This window comes from Pollachius pollachius, assembly GCF_949987615.1.
Source record: "Pollachius pollachius genome assembly, chromosome: 1".
Lineage (NCBI taxonomy): Eukaryota > Metazoa > Chordata > Actinopteri > Gadiformes > Gadidae > Pollachius > Pollachius pollachius.
Window position 1 is genome coordinate 821,825 of NC_136934.1, and position 18,067 is coordinate 839,891.

General features: G+C 48.9%; 1 pseudogene across 1 annotated transcript in view; it reads right to left on the minus strand.

The window, feature by feature from the left end:
* Window positions 1–16,528, minus strand: part of LOC307085318 (serine/threonine-protein phosphatase with EF-hands 2-like) — a 16,866-nt pseudogene extending 338 nt beyond the window's left edge. The window contains exons 1-13 of the transcript in view: window positions 16,477–16,528; window positions 15,522–15,649; window positions 15,386–15,440; window positions 15,123–15,298; window positions 14,591–14,705; window positions 14,367–14,413; window positions 13,869–14,035; window positions 13,684–13,720; window positions 4,930–5,079; window positions 4,022–4,357; window positions 2,069–2,254; window positions 1,104–1,249; window positions 2–92 (exon numbers count right to left, since the gene is read on the minus strand). The product of the transcript in view is annotated as a serine/threonine-protein phosphatase with EF-hands 2-like (transcript). The remainder of the gene's footprint in view (window position 1; window positions 93–1,103; window positions 1,250–2,068; window positions 2,255–4,021; window positions 4,358–4,929; window positions 5,080–13,683; window positions 13,721–13,868; window positions 14,036–14,366; window positions 14,414–14,590; window positions 14,706–15,122; window positions 15,299–15,385; window positions 15,441–15,521; window positions 15,650–16,476) is intronic.
* Between the last annotated feature and the right edge of the window lie 1,539 nt (window positions 16,529–18,067).

An 18,067-nucleotide genomic window follows, 5' to 3' on the forward strand; every position in this document is an offset into this window, starting at 1 on the left:
TTTCCTGGAAGGCGCTGATGAGGTCCGACTTGTGGGAGAAAACAGCTGCTTCCTGAGCACGCGGGAGGGCCGAGTGCTCCGTCTGGCCCACCCTGGAAACACAGGCTCTGGGTCAGCGCCTACCTGTAGAGCCAGGGGCCCTACCTGTAGAGCCAGGGGGCCCCTACCTGTAGAGCCAAGGGGGCCCCTACCTGTAGAGCCAGGGGCCCCCTACCTGTAGAGCAAGGGCCCCCCTACCTGTAGAGCCAGGGGCCCTACCTGTAGAGCAAGGGCCCCTACCTGTAGAGCCAGGGGCCCCTACCTGTAGAGCCAGGGGCCCCCTACCTGTAGAGCAAGGGCCCTACCTGTAGAGCCAGGGCCCCTACCTGTAGAGCCAGGGCCCCTACCTGTAGAGCCAGGGGGCCCCTACCTGTAGAGCCAGGGGCCACTACCTGTAGAGCCAGGGGCCCTACCTGTAGAGCCAGGGCCCCCTACCTGTAGAGCCAGGGGCCCCTACCTGTAGAGCCAGGGGCCCCTACCTGTAGAGCCAGGGGCCCCTACCTGTAGAGCAAGGGCCCTACCTGTAGAGCAAGGCCCCTACCTGTAGAGCCAGGGGCCCTACCTGTAGAGCAAGGGCCCTACCTGTAGAGCAAGGGCCCTACCTGTAGAGCAAGGGCCCCTACCTGTAGAGCAAGGGACCTACCTGTAGAGCCAGGGGCCCTACCTGTAGAGCCAGGGGCCCCTACCTGTAGAGCAAGGGCCCCTACCTGTAGAGCAATGGCCCCTACCTGTAGAGCAAGGGCCCTACCTGTAGAGCCAGGGGCCCCTACCTGTAGAGCAAGGGCCCCTACCTGTAGAGCAAACGCCCCTACCTGTAGAGCCAGGGGGCCCTACCTGTAGAGCCAGGGGCCCCTACCTGTAGAGCAAGGGGCCCTACCTGTAGAGCAAGGGCCCCTACCTGTAGAGCCAGGGGCCCTACCTGTAGAGCAAGGGCCCCTACCTGTAGAGCAAGGGGCCCTACCTGTAGAGCCAGGGGCCCTACCTGTAGAGCCAGGGCCCCTACCTGTAGAGCAAGGGCCCTACTGTAGAGCCAGGGGCCCCTACCTGTAGAGCCAGGGGCCCACCTGCTGGTCTGACGGTCAGCTCGCGGGTCTTGCTGCTGGCCTGGTACTGGATGAGGTAGGGCACCAGGTCAGGGCCCAGCTTCACGTAGGGCCCCCCGGTTGCTGGCCACGTCGTAATAGTTTGAGGCGGAGAACAGAGTCAGCACCTACACAGCGGAGACATGGGCCTATCAGAGGAGTCCTCCTGAGACACGGGCCAATCAGAGGCCTCCTGAGACAGGAGCCAATCAGAGGCCTCCTGAGACACGGGCCAATGTGAGGCCTCCTGAGACACGGGCCAATCAGAGGCCTGGGACTGGACGCCCGAGGGCATTCATCCCTCCAGAGGAATGGAGTGAGGAGCGAGTTAGGAGAGGAGTTTAAAATAGCTTGTGAACAAAAGGCTGTCAGATAATAAATGGATGAATTCCTGGATACCGCCGCAGCCCTTTGGTGCTCTGCTGTTGATGTTGGAGCGCTTCCTGTCCAGATCACGCACTGAACCCTGGCTTAACACACTTCCTGTTCCTCGGGGCTGGCGGAGCGCCGTTCTTCAGAGGAACTCATTAAACACGAACAGCAGCAGGAGCTGACCTCTACAAACAAACATGAGACCCGGTCGGAGCCGGTTCACAATCCAGCTTCCTAGAGTCAACTCACACCACCTCAAATAAGACTCAAAGAAAAGGAAAACTTCCTGTCAGCCCCGCCGGTCTCTCCCACTTACCCTCTCCCCCTCCCTCCCCCTCTCCCCTCTCTCCCCCTCCCTCCCCCTCCTCCCCCCTCCCTCCCCCCCCTCCCTCCCTCTCTCCCCCTCCCTCCCCCTCTCCCCCTCTCCCCCCTCCTCTCCCCTCTCCCCCTCCCTCTCCCCTCTCCCCTCTCCCGCTCCCTCCCCCTCCCCTCTCCCCCCCTCCCTCCCCCTCCCTCCCTCCCTCCCCCTCCCCCCCCCCCCCTCCCCCTCCCTCCCCCTCCTCCCCCCCCCTCACCTTGCGGTTGTGACAGAACTCGTAGCCTTCCTGTTTGCACTCGTGCGATCGGATGATGAGGGCCATGTTGTGTCGGGACAGGAAGTCGTCGGTGACGTCCGGCCCCCAGTAGCAGCCGCCCCCCCGCACCTCGTTGGGCACGCAGCCGTCCTGGGCCATGGGGTCGCTCCACAGCAGGTCCAGGATCTGATTGGACGGAGCAGGGTGGCGTGGGATGCTTCCAACCAATAGGGAAGCAGCCCTCAGAAGGAAGGTCTAAATATATATAGATAAATATTTGGGCTGGGCAGAGGTTAAAAGATTTAATCACGATTAATCGCATAGTATGGTGAGTTAACTCGCGATTATTATTACATTTTAAATCCACTTTAATTTAAATGAGATTATCAACTGGAATGACCCATTATCATTCATACCAAATGCACTTAACAAGCAAAAACTAGACCAAGTGGTCTTGAGGGAGTCTCGCTCGGTGTGGGGACTTGTAATCAGTCACTTACTGCAAGTGTAATTTAATGTAAAGTAAGTGGAAGTAAAAACAAACCAAAATTATGATATGAATGTTGACATTCTGTGGGCAAATCCTTTAAAAATCAAAGTAAAAAAAGAAAAAGAGAATGTGCGTTAATGCGTCAATTTGTATTAATTGCATTAAAATAAGATTGCGTTAACGCCTAGTTAACGCGTTAACTTGCCCAGCCCTATATATATATATATATATATATAATATATATATATATATATATATATATATAGGGCTGGCCATATACACTTATACACTTGCAGTAAGTATATACATGCATGCATGTTAATGTATTTATTATGTATTACTGATACCGTCCATGTTAGTACTTTAACATGTGTACTATCACACTCATCATTCCCTAACCAATTCAATAAGTCATTAACCCTCTATCATTTATTATTAATATATAAATGGTAGAGAGAGTGAGAGTGAGAGAGAGAGAGAGAGAGAGAGAGAGAGAGACGAGAGAGAGAGAGAGAGAGAGAGAGAGAGAGAGAGAGAGAGAGAGAGAGAGTGAGAGTGAGAGAGTGAGAGAGAGAGTGTCACTGTGTCTCCTCCTACCACCTGGGCTTAGTATGTTGTTGACAGGCGGTCTGGACACCAGATCTAAATGGGGAGCTGGGATTAGCGGTGCTGAGGTGGTGGATTACCTTCTGTGGGAGCGCGGCTATAAGCACCTCGCTGCCCGTCTACCGCGGCGCAGGGCTGAGCGCTGACCCCGCCCTCAGAGCCACGTGGAGAGTGACGCGTGAACATGAGGTCTAGAGAGCAGCTCGCCGCGGCGTCAGTGCCTTGCTCTTTGGCCCGGGGAGCGCGGGGGGGGGGGGAACCCCAACACAGTACGCTCAGCGTGCAGAGCAGCTGGCAGCGCGCCCCCCCGCCCCTCCGTAGGGGCGGTAAACGTAGCTAGCCTGCGTTTACCGCCCCTTGGCGCTAAACGTAGCTAGCCTGTAGACGTAAACAACCCCCCCTGGTCTCCATGGCGACGGCGTGCTGCCGTGACAGAGTCAGCAGAGGCGGACCCCCTGACGATGGTGGGATGGGATGTTCTGAGGGGGTGGACTGAGGGCAGCGGGTCAGGGTCCCCCAGCTAAAGGGGTCCCCCAGCTAGAGGGGTCCCCCAGCTAGGGGGGTTCCCCAGCTAGGGGGGTCCCCCAGCTAGAGGGGTCCCCCAGCTAGGGGGGGTCCCCCAGCTAGAGGGGTCCCCCAGCTAGAGGGGTCCCCCAGCTAGGGGGGTCCCCCAGAGCCGAGAGGCGGGGGACTGCACCCCGCTGCCCTCAGTCCACCCCCTCAGAACATCCCATCCCACCATCGTCAGGGGGTCCGCCTCTGCCGACCCTGTCACGGCAGCACGCCGTCGCCATGGAGACCAGGGGGGGTCCCCTGGCCAGGCAGCAGGTACAGCAGCAGCCCCCCGTCCCTCTGACCTGCTTCCACTCGTCCTCCGAGTTGTCGCTGCTCTCCCCGGAGTCCTGCGATGGGCCGGCTCCGGCCGCCGCGCCCAGGGCCTGCTGGGACCCCCCGTAGAGCGCGCCCTGGAGGCCCAGGCGGGCCCGCCGCTCGGCCGCCCCCCCCACCGGCGGCCGGACGCGGTCGGAGAAGTCGGGCAGAGAGGTGTTCTGGAAGGCCCCGCGGGTCAGGGGGCGGGGCAGCGCCGCGGAGGAGCGGCGCCGCCCACTGCTCCACACCTCCTCCTCATAGTCCACCGACACGTTGGCCGCACTGGGGTGGCGCTTCTTAGGGGGGCGCAGGGCCGACACGTACTGGAGGAGGGGGGAGGAGGAGGGGGGGGGGAGGGGGGGGAGGGGGGAGGGGGGAGGAGGAGGGGGGAGGAGCAGAGAGATGACAGAGACACAGAGTCACACATGTATTTATAGATTTGATTGAACTTTATTTATCACTCTACATCTTGTCTAGATTCCATTTGTAAACGTATATTTAACCAAAAATGTTTTTTGACACTCTTAGAAAATGAAATCATCTCTAATGTACCTTAAAGTCTGCTGAATATGACTGAACTAAATCCCAGGCCAGTGCCAGGATGGCCGGTGAGGGCTGTGATTGGTCACCTGGACCTGTGTCTGGAGGGAGGGCTGTGATTGGTCACCTGGACCTGTGTCTGGAGGGAGGGCTGTGATTGGTCACCTGGACCTGTCTCTGGAGGGAGGGCTGTGATTGGTCACCTGGACCTGTGTCTGGATGGGGGGCTGTGATTGGTCACCTGGACCTGTGTCTGGATGGGGGGCTGTGATTGGTCACCTGGACCTGTGTCTGGATGGGGGGCTGTGATTGGTCACCTGGACCTGTGTCTGGATGGGGGGCTGTGATTCGTCACCTTGTGGCGGTCCACACGGGCGAGCACGCTGAGGTCCGTGGTGTCCGAGATGCCGCCGTGCAGAACCAGCACCTTCTGGTCGATCACCGTCGCCAGGGGCAACCAGCTGAAGATCTTCTGCAGTAGTTTCAAGATGCGCTTGCCGTGCATCTGGAGAGACGGGCAGCAGGAGCTCAAGATATGTATACAGTGGAGCAAAAGTATTTAGTCAGCCACCAATTGTGCAAGTTCTCCCACTTAAAAAGATGAGAGAGGCCTGTAATTTTCATCATAGGTATACCTCAGCTATGAGAGACAAAATCAAAACAAAAAAAAAAAAAATCTAGAAAATCACATTGTCTGATTTTTAAAGAATTTATTTGCAAATTATGGTGGAAAATAAGTATTTGGTCAATAACAAAAGGTCATCTCAATACTTTGTTACATGCCCTTTGTTGGCAATGACAGAGGTCAAACGTTTTCTGTAAGTCTTTACAAGGTTTTCACACACTGCTGCTGGTATTTTGGCCCATTCCTCCATGCAGATCTCCTCTAGAGCAGTGATGTTTTTTTTTTTTTTTTAAACATATATTTATTCAGAATTTTGTTCATTTTACAGACAAACAATACAAGACAACACAACAAGGCACATATAATGCAATTTGTTCTCACATATAGCACATATAATAGATGTTCTTGTCACAGTAGACAGTGTGTTACAGTCATTGAAATTACATCTGCTAACTTACATTGTTTACAGGGGAGAACAAATGAAAACAAAACAAAACAAAAAAAATACTCAATCCGTCTTATCATCCAACCAACCATCAACATCCATGTTGTTATTTTCAAGGAAGTTGTAGAAAATGTTCCATACTTCCCAAAACTTGTCAAGTCTATTTTTTGTTGTGTAACTTATCTTTTCCAAAGCTAAGTAAGAAGTCATTCCCTTCAACCATTGTGATGTGGCACAGGGTGTATCTGATTTCCATGAGAGAGCAATACATCGTTTGGCTTCCAGAAAACAAATATTCAGAAGAGACCTAATTTTTTTAGAGGTAGTGAAGTCTTCTGGATAGATATTCAATAGGCACAATTTAGGACTAAGAGGCACTTTCCTGCCACTGATTTGGCTAGCAAGGTCCACCACCTTACTCCAAAAAGAAAGTGTCTTTTGACATTCCCACATACAATGAAATAAGGTACCTTTTTGGTCTTTACATTTGAAGCAGGTATCAGGTATGTTAGGGTTAAAGTGATGCAATTTAGCTGGTGTTATGTACAGTCTACTTATCCATTTATATTGTAACAGTTTGGAGTTTGTATTTACGGATTGGGTCTGAGCTAGAAAACATGCCTTTGACCATTCCTCCTCAGTTACATTATCCTGCAAGTCCCTCCGCCATGCTTGAAGTGAGCGCTGTGATGATTCTTTAGACTTGCTTACAAAAAGCTCATAGAGTAATGAAACTTGTCCCCTAGAATGTAAAAACTTCAAAGTGTAATCTTCTAGAGTGGATAGGGGGGGAAGCTTCAAATCATTGCTCTGTCTGGAAAGGATGAAGCTTCTAAATTGTAAATATTTAAAAAAATGTTTTGCAGGAATCCCATATTTTGATTTAAGCTCTTCGAATGACATGAGAACCAAGTTTTCATTGTAAAGGTCAGCAACCTTAGCTATACCCTGGGCTGCCCATATTTTAAACCCTGGGTCTGCTCTACCAGGTTGGAAGTCATCATTACCAAAAATTGGAGAGAACCGAGATAGTTTAGCTGTTTCTCCTAGGTATGCAAGAGATTTGTGCCAAACCATTAATGTATTTTTGAGAAAAGGATTTTTAGTATGTTTGATTAGTTTATGTTTTTTAGCAGAGAAGATGTACAGGTTTAAAGGTATGTTTGTTAAATGTGCTTCTATTGAAACCCAAGCTGGAGGGTGGTTTCTCTCAAAATAAAACATTGCTGCTCTGATTTGAGCTGCCCAGTAATACCACTCAAGATTTGGTAGTTGTAAACCACCTCTATCATATGGTAAATACAACAGGGAAAGCCTGAGCCTGGGACGCTTGTTGTTCCATATAAAGTTAGAGAAAAGCTTTTTAAGAAAATTAAAGAGTGAGGGTGGAGGAGCAAGTGGAATAGATTGAAAGAGATAAAGAAACTTCGGTAAAATTGACATTTTCAATACATTTATACGCCCAATCATAGAAATGGGTAGATTTGTCCATCTATTTATAAGTTGGGTGACCTTATCTGTTAAGGTATTGTAGTTATTAGGAACAATTTTGTCAGTGGTAGGGGCAATCTTAACACCCAGGTATGTGAAGCCATTTAGTGAAACCGTAAAAGGAGTAGGAATTGGGGGGTGTAGTCGTTCCCTTTCATTCAAGAATAATATTACAGATTTCGAGTAATTAATTTTGTATCCCGCAAAGGTGCCAAAAAAGTTAATTTGGTCCAATAAAGCTGGTAAAGTCTGTTTCAAATTAGAGCAAAACAAAATGACATCATCAGCATACAGTGCTATGCGATGTTCCGTATCTCCTATCCTTATGCCTTTAAAACTAGTATGGTTGCGAATTGCCATGGCCAGCGGTTCAATTGCCAGGGTAAATAACAGTGGAGACAGGGGGCAGCCTTGTCTTGTGCCCCTGTACAACTTAAAGGGTGCTGAAGATAGCCCATTTGTTAAAACTACAGCCCGGGGGTCAGCATAAAGTAGTCTGATCCAACAGAGAAATTTCTTCTTTATGCCAAATCTTTGAAGAACCTCAAACAGGAAGTGCCACTCCACCTTGTCAAAGGCCTTCTCGGCATCCAATGACAAAATAGCAGTGTCCATACACCCTGAATTTTCAAACAAAATATTAAGAACTCGTCTTATATTATGAAAACCCTGTCGTCCCTGAACAAAGCCGTTTTGATCAGAGTGCACCATTTGTGGTAGAAGTGTATCTAACCGTCTGGCTAATGCTTTGCAGAGAATTTTGAGATCGTTATTAAGAAGTGATATTGGTCTATACGATCCACAAAGGTTAGATGCTTTACCTGGTTTTAACAATAATGTGATTACCGCCATATTTAGAGAAGGGGGAAAGGACCCACTATCTAAGGACTCTTTATACATTTCAAGTAAAGGTGGCAGTAGCGTTTCCTGAAAAGCTTTATAGATTTCAATGGGAATCGAATCCTCGCCAGGCGTCTTACCCCCCTTCATACTCCCAGTGGCTGCAGATAATTCCTCAATGGTTAAGTCTAGGTCTAAATCATCCAGGAAGTTTTCTTCAAGAGGCTTGATGTTCAATGAATCCAAAAAGTATTTTTGTTTTTGCAAGGCTGAGGCTGAAGAGTCTGTGCTGTATAAGTTCTCGTAAAAACCTTTAAAAGCTTTATTAATTTCTTTAAGGTCACTAGTCTCCAACCCACCATCTAGCTGAATAGTATTTATTGTTCTTTCAGATTCTGATTGTTTAATACGCCAAGCTAAGAGTTTACTAGCCTTTTCCCCTTGCTCATAATAGGACTGTTTCAATTTCAGCAGGCTTTTAGTTGCCTTATTGACAGATAAAACATTATACTTAGCTCTAAATTCATTAAGTTCTCTAAAGGACTGTTGGGAAGGATTTTTGAAGTGTTTTGATTCAGTTTCTTTTATCTTTTTTTCTAACTGTTGCATCTCCAGCCTCCAAGATTTTTGTTTATAACTTGTATAACTTATCATATGTCCTCTCAGGAAGGCTTTAAATGCTTCCCACCGTATAGCAGCTGATGTTTGAGTTGTGTTATTTACAAAGTAATCATCAATTTGTGCCCCAATAAACTTCATAAATTCTGGATCCTTCAGCCAAAATGACTGAAGGCGCCACCCCATGGAGAAATTCAGTGACTTTGGCATGTTTAGTCTAAATGAAACTGAAGCATGGTCTGAAATTACAATGCTGTCGTACCAGCTTCTTGTGATTGTTGACATCAAGGAAGCAGAGACCAAAAAGTAGTCAAGTCTGGAGAATGTCTGGCAGGTGGCAGAATAACATGAGAAGGTTGACTGATTAGGATAGTCTCTTCTCCATATGTCAGTTAAATTAAATTCTTTTATATATTGTAATAACTCCTTTCGTGTCTGGGCATGGGAGGTATCTATCCCCGTGGATCTATCAATCTCTGGTTGGAGAGTGCAATTAAAATCTCCACCTATTATGAAACTACCAGACAAATCAGCCAGGGACAAAAACAGATTTCTGAAAAAAGACGGGTTGTCATCATTGGGTCCATATAAGTTTACCAGATTTAACCTAATTGAGAGTATTTCACATTGAATAATAATGTATCTCCCATATCGGTCTTCATCCACATTAATGAGATGAAAGGGTAGGGAGTTATGTATCAGAATGATTACCCCACGTGAGCGAGAACTAGATGAAGCAGAAAAAACTCGACCTGGCCACCTCCTCCTCACTTTTACTACATCTTCAGGTGTTAAATGTGTCTCCTGCAGAAAGACTATCTTAGCTTTTAGTTGTTTAATCCTACTCATTACTTGCTTAAGCTTGACAAGTTTGTTTAGACCTCTTACATTCCAAGAGGTGAACTGGAGTTCAAATGACATGATATAATACTACATTGTATGTGCGGGTTGGAATTGAGTATACAATACAGAGAAAACTTAATTAATACAAATGAAAATAAAAATATGTGCCTTAAGACGTAGACGTAAACACAATAGGGTGTACTTCCCCAAACGAAGTACACGCTTCCCTCCCCTAGATCACACTTCCAATAGACCCCTGAACAGAGTCTGACTATGGAACTAAGCTGGTCCACCCACATGTCGAGGAACAGCATGCTCAGCGATCATGTTGGAGCTCCATGCAAAATATTAAAAGTTAACTTATTGTGTATTGCAATCAGAAATAACCACTTTGCAGCAAAACATTAGACTTAAATTAACAGTCTTAAACAGTCCAGGAAAAGCTTATCGCGCCCGTATTGCGGCTGCATTCTTTAAACAGTCCAGGAAGAATTCAGTTACCTGTATTGTGTCAGCACTAAACACGTTAGCTTTCTCACCACCCAGCGTTGCCTAGCTTTGCGACTTTAATTCCTGCACAAAAGCCTCCGCTTCAGATGCAGTGTCGAACGTGTGCCGTCTTCCCTTGATGGTCACCAGAAGTGTAGCTGGGTGAATTATTCCGTAACGCAGGTCATGGATAGAAAGGGAGGCTAGTTCTTTCTTTGCTGAATCAAAGACTTTTCTACGTTTTAGCAGATCCGCCGACACGTCGGGAAAAAACATGACATTCTTATCGTCGACAAGTATCTTTCCCTTGCTTCTGGCCGCTTTCATCACTCGAACCTTGTCGGCGTAGTTCAGAAACTTCATCACCACCACTCTAGGGCGTGTAGCGGTTGGTTGGCTTCCATCTTTACTGTTGAGTCTACCAACTCGGTGTGCTCTTTCTATAAGCAATGGCCCAGTAAAGTTCATTTCACCAAGAGCTTTAGGAATCCACTTTTCCAAAAAGTTACGCACGTCACCTCCTTCGGTTAACTCAGGCAGACCCACCAACCGCACATTCGAGCGGCGTGATCGGTTTTCCAAGTCATCCACCTTTAGCACAAGCTCCTCCATAGCTGCTTTCATGGTGGTGGTCTGTGTTTTCAGAGATGTTAGGTCATCTTCATTGGCGCCAATTCGGTCTTCAGCTTCGGTCAGTCGGCCAGTCAATGACTTTAATTCGCCTTGCACTCCCTGAATAGCGCCCAATAGCCCATCAAACCTCGACACAAAATCTTCTTTCATTGTCTGGATAGCGTTGAGAATTAGACCAGGGCTAATTGTGTCGTCGTCGCTAGTATTGGAACTAGTTAGCATCGTCGGGCTGGAAGAATCATCGGTTGATTTAGTAGATTTTGAAGTCTTTGGCTGCAGTTTCGGTGGCATTATGGCTGTTTGCTGTGTTTTTGGATCAGTAGTAACTGTTTGGTAATTCTTAGTGGCTTCCTGATTATTTTTCTATGAATTGTGCATGGGAGCTCTCTTTCACACGTCTGCCTAGCAGCGCGCCATAACCGGAAGTCCGCAGTGATGTTTTTGGGCCTTCGCTGGGCAACACAGAGTTTCAACTCCCTCCAAAGATTTTTCTATGGGTTTGAGATCTGGAGACTGGCTAGGCCACTCCAGGACCTTGAAATGCTTCTTACGAAGCCACTCCTTCGTTGCCCGGGCGGTGTGTTTGGGGTCATTGTCATGCTGAAAGACCTAGCCACGTTTCATCTTCAGTGCCCTTGCTGATGGAAGGAGGGTTTCACTCAAAATCTCACAATACATGGCCCCATTCATTCTTTCCGTCACACGGATCAGACGTCCTGGTCCCTTGGCAGAAAAACAGCCCCAAAGCATGATGTTTCCACCCACATGCTTCACTGTAGGTATGGTGTTCTTTGGATGCAACTCAGCATTCTTTCTCCTCCAAACACGACGAGTTGAGTTTTTACCTAAAAGTTATATTTTGGTTTCATCTGACCATATGACATTCTCCCAATCCTGTTCTGGATCATCCAAATGCTCTCTAGCAAACTTCAAACGGGCCCGGACATGCACTGGCTTTAGCAGGGGGACACGTCTGGCACTGCAGGATTTGAGTCCCTGGCGGCGTAGTGTGTTAGTGATGGTAGCCTTTGTTACTTTGGTCCCAGCTCTCTGGAGGTCATTCACTAGGTCCCCCCGTGTGGTTCTGGGATTTTTGTTCACCGTTCTTGTGATCATTTTGACCCCACAGGGTGAGATCTTGCGTGGAGCCCCAGATCGAGGGAGATTATCAGTGGTCTTGTATGTATTCCATTTCCTAATAATTGCTCCCACAGTTGATTTCTTCACACCAAGCTGCTTACCTATTGCAGATTCAAACTTCCCAGCCTGGTGCAGGTCTACAATTGTGTTTCTGGTGTCCTTTGACAGCTCTTTGGTCTTGGCCATAGTGGAGTTTGGAGTGTGACTGTTTGAGGTTGTGGACAGGTGTCTTTTATACTGATAAGGAGTTCAAACAGGTGCCATTAATACAGGCAACGAGTGGAGGACAGAGGAGCCTCTTAAACAAGAAGTTACAGGTCTGTGACAGCCAGAAATCTTGCTGGTTTGTAGGTGACCAAATACTTATTTTCCACCATAATTTGCAAATAAATTCTTAAAAAATCAGACAATGTGATTTTCTGGTTTTTGTTTTTCATTTTGTCTCTCATAGCTGAGGTTTACCTATGATGAAAATGACAGGCCTCTCTCGTCTTTTTAGGTGGGAGAACTTGCACAATTGGTGGCTGACTAAATACTTTTTTGCCCCACTGTATATATATATATATTATATTATCTTACAGTACAGCAGGTCGTATAGCCACAAACTGAACAGAGCAACAGAACAAGACAACAGACGACTCAATACAGAGGAACAGAGAGGGATCTCCGTTCCTCTGGATGGTTCTAGCTAGATCTACTGATAGAGAGGGACCTCCGTGCCTCTGGATGGTTCTAGAGGACCTCCGTTCCTCTGGATGGTTCTAGCTCTATAGATCTACTGATAGAGAGGACCTGTGTTCCACTGGATGGTTCTAGAAGACCTCCGTTCCTCCGGATGGTTCTAGCTCTATAGATCTACTGATAGAGAGGACTAGTGTTCCTCTGGATGGTTCTAGAGATATACAGATAGATAGGACTTGTGTGTTCCTTTTGGATGCTTCTAGCTCTATAGATATACAGATTCTATCTCTACATATGGACAGATAGTTTGCGTCCCTCTGTGTGAGTCTTTGACTTCATTTGTCCTTGTTTTGAAAAAAAGGATCAGTTAAAGAGTAAAGCACATGAGCTGAACATCGGTTGCTGATTGTGGAACATGAAAGCAGAAGGTGGGTGTGGGGGGGCAGCGTTGAGTGTCTAGTAGGATCAACGCTGCAGAAACTTCCTGTGGGACTTGGCCCCAGAGGAAGTGGGCCATTATTTTTCTGACTCTCTGAATGCACAAAAGGTCAGATGTATCCATGACCCATTTTTAATATTTGGCTTCAATTCAACTTCCACCAATCAATAACAGTGTGTTTCCAAAATGGTGCGACCCTTCCTGTAGTTGGAAACGCCCTGTGTTTACCCTCTGTTCACTGGCATTGAGTCGGCTAAACAACTACTTTCCAACTTCTATATCCATCTCTGTCTTATGTCTTAACTATTGGAACTATGATGATATGCTGTGAAACAGTCTCTAGCAGAGCCGGCGCTCGCCATAGGCGACCTAGGCGATCGACTAGGGCGGCAAATGTGCTGGGGGAAACCAAACATGTTCCCAAATGGAACGGACAAGGGAGGGGGCGGGGATTAATTGTTAGGGTGCACTGAAACCCTCACCGTAGTACGCAGGACAATGCGATAAGCGTTGCGATAAAGTACTCCTTTATTGTTAGCGCTGATAGTTGTTAATAAATTACTGGTTTAGTGTTAGCGCTGATAGTTGTTAATGAAGTACTGGTTTAGTGTTAGCGCTGATAGTTGTTGATAAAGTACTGGTTTAGTGTTAGCGCTGATAGTTGTTAATAAAGTACTCCTCTAGCTTAGTGCTGATAGTTGTTAATAAAGTACTGCTTTAGTGTTAGCGCTGTGAGGGAGTGGTTAATAAGTACTCCTCTAGTGTAATTGCTGTGAGGTAGTGGTTTGTAATAAGGGTCATGAAGGATGGGGAGCAGGAAATGAAACAACATCACTGAAGGTCACTAGTGCAGACAGAAGCCTACCTTGTATTTGGTCAAGACCTCCTTCGTGAAACCATACCTGGAGCAGAAAACCACACAACATGTTTACTGCTACAATGCTCATTACATACCATTTCATTATGTCTGTAATCCAGGAGAAACCTATGACCCCAAGTGTGTTTGTCTCTGTGTTTATGTCTCAGGATGTGGTGCTGTGGGCGTCAGACCTCAGGTTGACGATGTGGTCCTCGTGGTTCCCCCGGTTGAGGTGCACGTCGTTGGGGTACAGCAGCAGGAAGGAGAAGAGGATGAGGAGAACCTCAATAGAGTCGTCTCCCCGGTCCACGAAGTCCCCGTTGAAGACGTAGGGCCGCTCGTGGGAGGGCATACCGTTCTGTAGACCACCCAGGGCGTTAGAGGACCCCCCTACAACACGAGAGGGAACCCTGCCCCCCCCTCCACAGAGAAGGAACCCCCCCCCCACACACACACACACAGAGGGAACCCCTCCCCCCCACACAGGGAGGGCCCCACCGGACCGAGACCAGTGGAAACAAGTCGGCACATTGTGATCAGATTCAGACATCAATGGTGGAGGACTGATGGAACAGATCAGAGCTTCTGTCTGATCTTCTCCACTTCTCCCATGCCTGGTGTTATCTCCCCATGTATCCCTGAGCATGTACCGTATGAGTCATTAACTGTTGATGACACGACATTTGTACCTTGTAGAATATCAACAGCAGATCTTCCAGCTGCCCGTGCAAATCGCCTGGAGAAAAAGGAGAAGTACATTCTTTAGACAGAGCGACATCACGTAGAAATGTCACCTCATCATGGGGTCAGCTGACAACAGACGGTGATTTATCAGGGGATCAGCTAACCACAGACGGTGATTAATCAGGGGATCAGCTGACCACAGACGCTGATTTATCAGGGGTCGGCTCACCACAGACGGTGATCTCTTTGCTCTGGCAGGTGGACACACGGCTGATGTTGGGGAACTTGCGCAGCAGCCTCCAGGTCTCCAGCAGGAGCTGGAGGACGTAGCGGGAGTGCAGCTGCTGCTGGGAGGAAGCTGGGCTCAGTTAACCTTCCTACTGCTGCTATCCCCACCACCACTAGTGAGCCCACTGCTAGTAATGAGGACACATTCATTTCTTTACAAAATGAAAGAATTTTGAGGTGTGATTCCTGTTCTTGTTCTTATGTTGCAATTCCCAAAATGATAACGTTTCTAGCAGCCTCACATCTGCTAATCATTTCCGTACAGTTGATCAGAGACTGGTGCATGAGGAGGCCAAGCCGAACCCAGACGAACCCAGACGAACCCAGACAAACTCAGATGGACCCAGATGAACCCAGGCGAACCCAGATGGACCCAGATGAACCCAGGCGAACCCAGATGGACCCAGGCGAACCCGGTCCAAGACCAATGGAACTCTCAGGGGTTCTGTAACGGAGCCTTGAGGTGCACCTACCCTCTTGTTCCGGAAGGCGTCGACCAGGCCGCTGCCCTGCTCCAGGGTGAGTGGGAAGGCGAGGTGAGGCCCGGAGTAGATCTCTGGGACATCGATGTTCTTGTAGTCGAAGAACCGCTCCCACTCGCTGTCTCGGCATACCTCGTTCTCCCGGAAGAAGTGCGAGATCAGGTTCCCTGGGTCCAGGAGAAGCAGTGAGCGGTTCAGAGCGAGCAGAACCCAGGATGTATCGTCACTTGTACAATGACGAAAGTTTCTCTTACGTTCGTTACTTGACGGCGTGAAGTTGTCCATGAGGTAACCAAGGAAGTTATATAGCTGCATTGGAAAAAAGAAAGATCTGTTGTTACTTCTTAGAGTACTTTGTGTTTATGTGTTGTTTTTCCTCCGTTTCCCGACCTTGATCTGGGCCTGCTCTCCAGAGTACTCCAGGGACTGGAAGATGTGCCAGGTGTACCGCCTCTTCAGCTCCATGCGGGCCACGTACTGCCGGTACCAGTGCTGGATCAGCACTGCTGCCTTGATGGCTGAGGAGACAGCGGAGGGGGCGTCACACGCCGAGGTCTGCATCCATCAATGCAACATGCCTCGACTGATCCACTGATCCACTGATCCATGCTCCACACAGCGGTCAGCCCAGGACTGACCAGCAGGGTTCCCACCACGTTCCTTATCAGGTGGGCTAGCACAGACTTTAGCCCCAGGGCTTCTGCTCATCCCTGGCTCAGCAGAAACGTTTTCATGTCAACATGGGTCAAGTAAACCCTGGTCTACCCTAACCTGGTGCTAACTATAACCAGGTGCTAACTATAACCTGGTGCTACCGTTAGCCTGGAGCTAAGCAGTGAACAGGATGCACGCCCTTCATGAGGGTCATTCTAAACCTCTTTCTGCAAGGGTTTAGAACCAATAACCTCTGGATATATCTCTGTGGTTGGGTCCAACTTCTTTCAAGGGTAAATCATTGTACGCATTTCAGGGAGGAAACCGACATTCAACAACAGACCAGGCGAGGAGAGGGAAGAGGCAGGAAGGGACTTACATGTGACTGCTGCAGGCCGCCAAAGAAAACATCCAGGAGGGGAAGATAACAAAGGATGAGTGATCACCATCGGACAGATACTGTGTAGAGAGCTGCTCCTCTAAGGAAGCTAAGTCTGGGCTAGCATTTACCTGAGACAACGGAGCCTTTTTCGAGCACGTGTCAGAGAGAGAGAGACACGATGGTTTTAGCTTGAGTCGTCAATGCCTTCTCTCCTCAAAGCCTTTAGCCTAGAGCTAAGGTCCACATGCTGGTGGTCCTGATTCACACCCTGGGAGGGGGGCTCCCCGATGGGGTCATCCTAATCCTTACCTTTAGAGTCCGACTTTTGGAACAGGTTGGATTTTGAGACTCCACATCCCATGACTAGACCTGCCCAAAGAAACACACACACACACACACACACGCACACACACACACACACACACACACACACACACACACACACACACACACACACACACACACACACACACACACACACACAAACACACACACACAGGGGTCAAGGCAGGAGAGCAGCAGGTGTGAGATCGTCCTCATAATCTCATTAATGTCCTCGATGTCCTCAATTCCAGGAAAGAGTCCTGCTGTATCTTCACGTCTGTATCTTCACGTCTGTATCTTCACGCCTGTATCTTAACGTCTGTATCTTCACGTCTGTATCTTCACGCCTGTATCTTCACGCCTGTATCTTCACGCCTGTATCTTCACGTCTGTATCTTCACGTCTGTATCTTCACGTCTGTATCTTCACGCCTGTATCTTCACGCCTGTATCTTCACGTCTGTATCTTCACGCCTGTATCTTCACGTCTGTATCTTCACGTCTGTATCTTCACGTCTGTATCTTCACGCCTGTATCTTCACGTCTGTATCTTAACGTCTGTATCTTCACGCCTGTATCTTCACGTCTGTATCTTCACGTCTGTATCTTCACGCCTGTATCTTCACGCCTGTATCTTCACGTCTGTATCTTCACGTCTGTATCTTCACGTCTGTATCTTCACGTCTGTATCTTCACGTCTGTATCTTCACGTCTGTATCTTCACGTCTGTATCTTCACGTCTGTTTCTGAGCATCTGTATCTGAGTGTCTGTATCTTCACGTGTAAGAGTGTGTGAGCGTGACCGTGAGTGTGTGAGTTAGTGTGTCTGCGTGTACATGCCTTTTAGTGTGTGTGCGTGTGCGCGCGTGCGTACATGCGTGTTAGTGTGTGTGCGTATGTGTGTGTATGTGTGCATGTGTGTGTGTGTGTCTGTGTGTGTGACACACAATAATACACCCTCACACACACACACAGACACACTAACACACACTGTGTGTGTGTGTGTGTGTCTGTGTGTGTGACACACAATAATACACACTCACACACACACACACACACTAACACACACTGTGTGTGTGTGTGTGTGTGTGTGTCTGTGTGTGTGTGTGTGTGTGTGTGTGTGTGTGTGTGTGTGTTTTCCCCGCTCCCCTTACTCACCTGTTCACCGTGCTCTCCCGGTCCACGGGGGTCCAGAGCTCCGGCCAGCCGTCGGTCTCAGGGGGTCCGACCGCTTCAGCTGCATCCTCCACAGGGCATCACCGCCGGACAGAGCACCTCCTGACCGGAACACTACTGCTGCACCGCCTCCAACCGCCTCCAACCGCCTCCAACCGCCTCCAGCCGCCTCCAACCGCCTCCAACCGCCTCCAACCGCCTCCAACCGCCTCCAACCGCCTCCAACCGCCTCCAACCGCCTCCAACCGCCTCCAACCGCCTCCAACCAGCCGCCTGTCGCCCGTGTCCCAGCTCTGTCCCGGGTCTGTCCTGTGTCTGTCCCGGGTCTGTCCTGTGTCTGTCCCGGGTCTGGTGTGTGGCTGTGTGTGGCTGTGTGTGGCTGTGTGCGTCCAGCCTGCTCT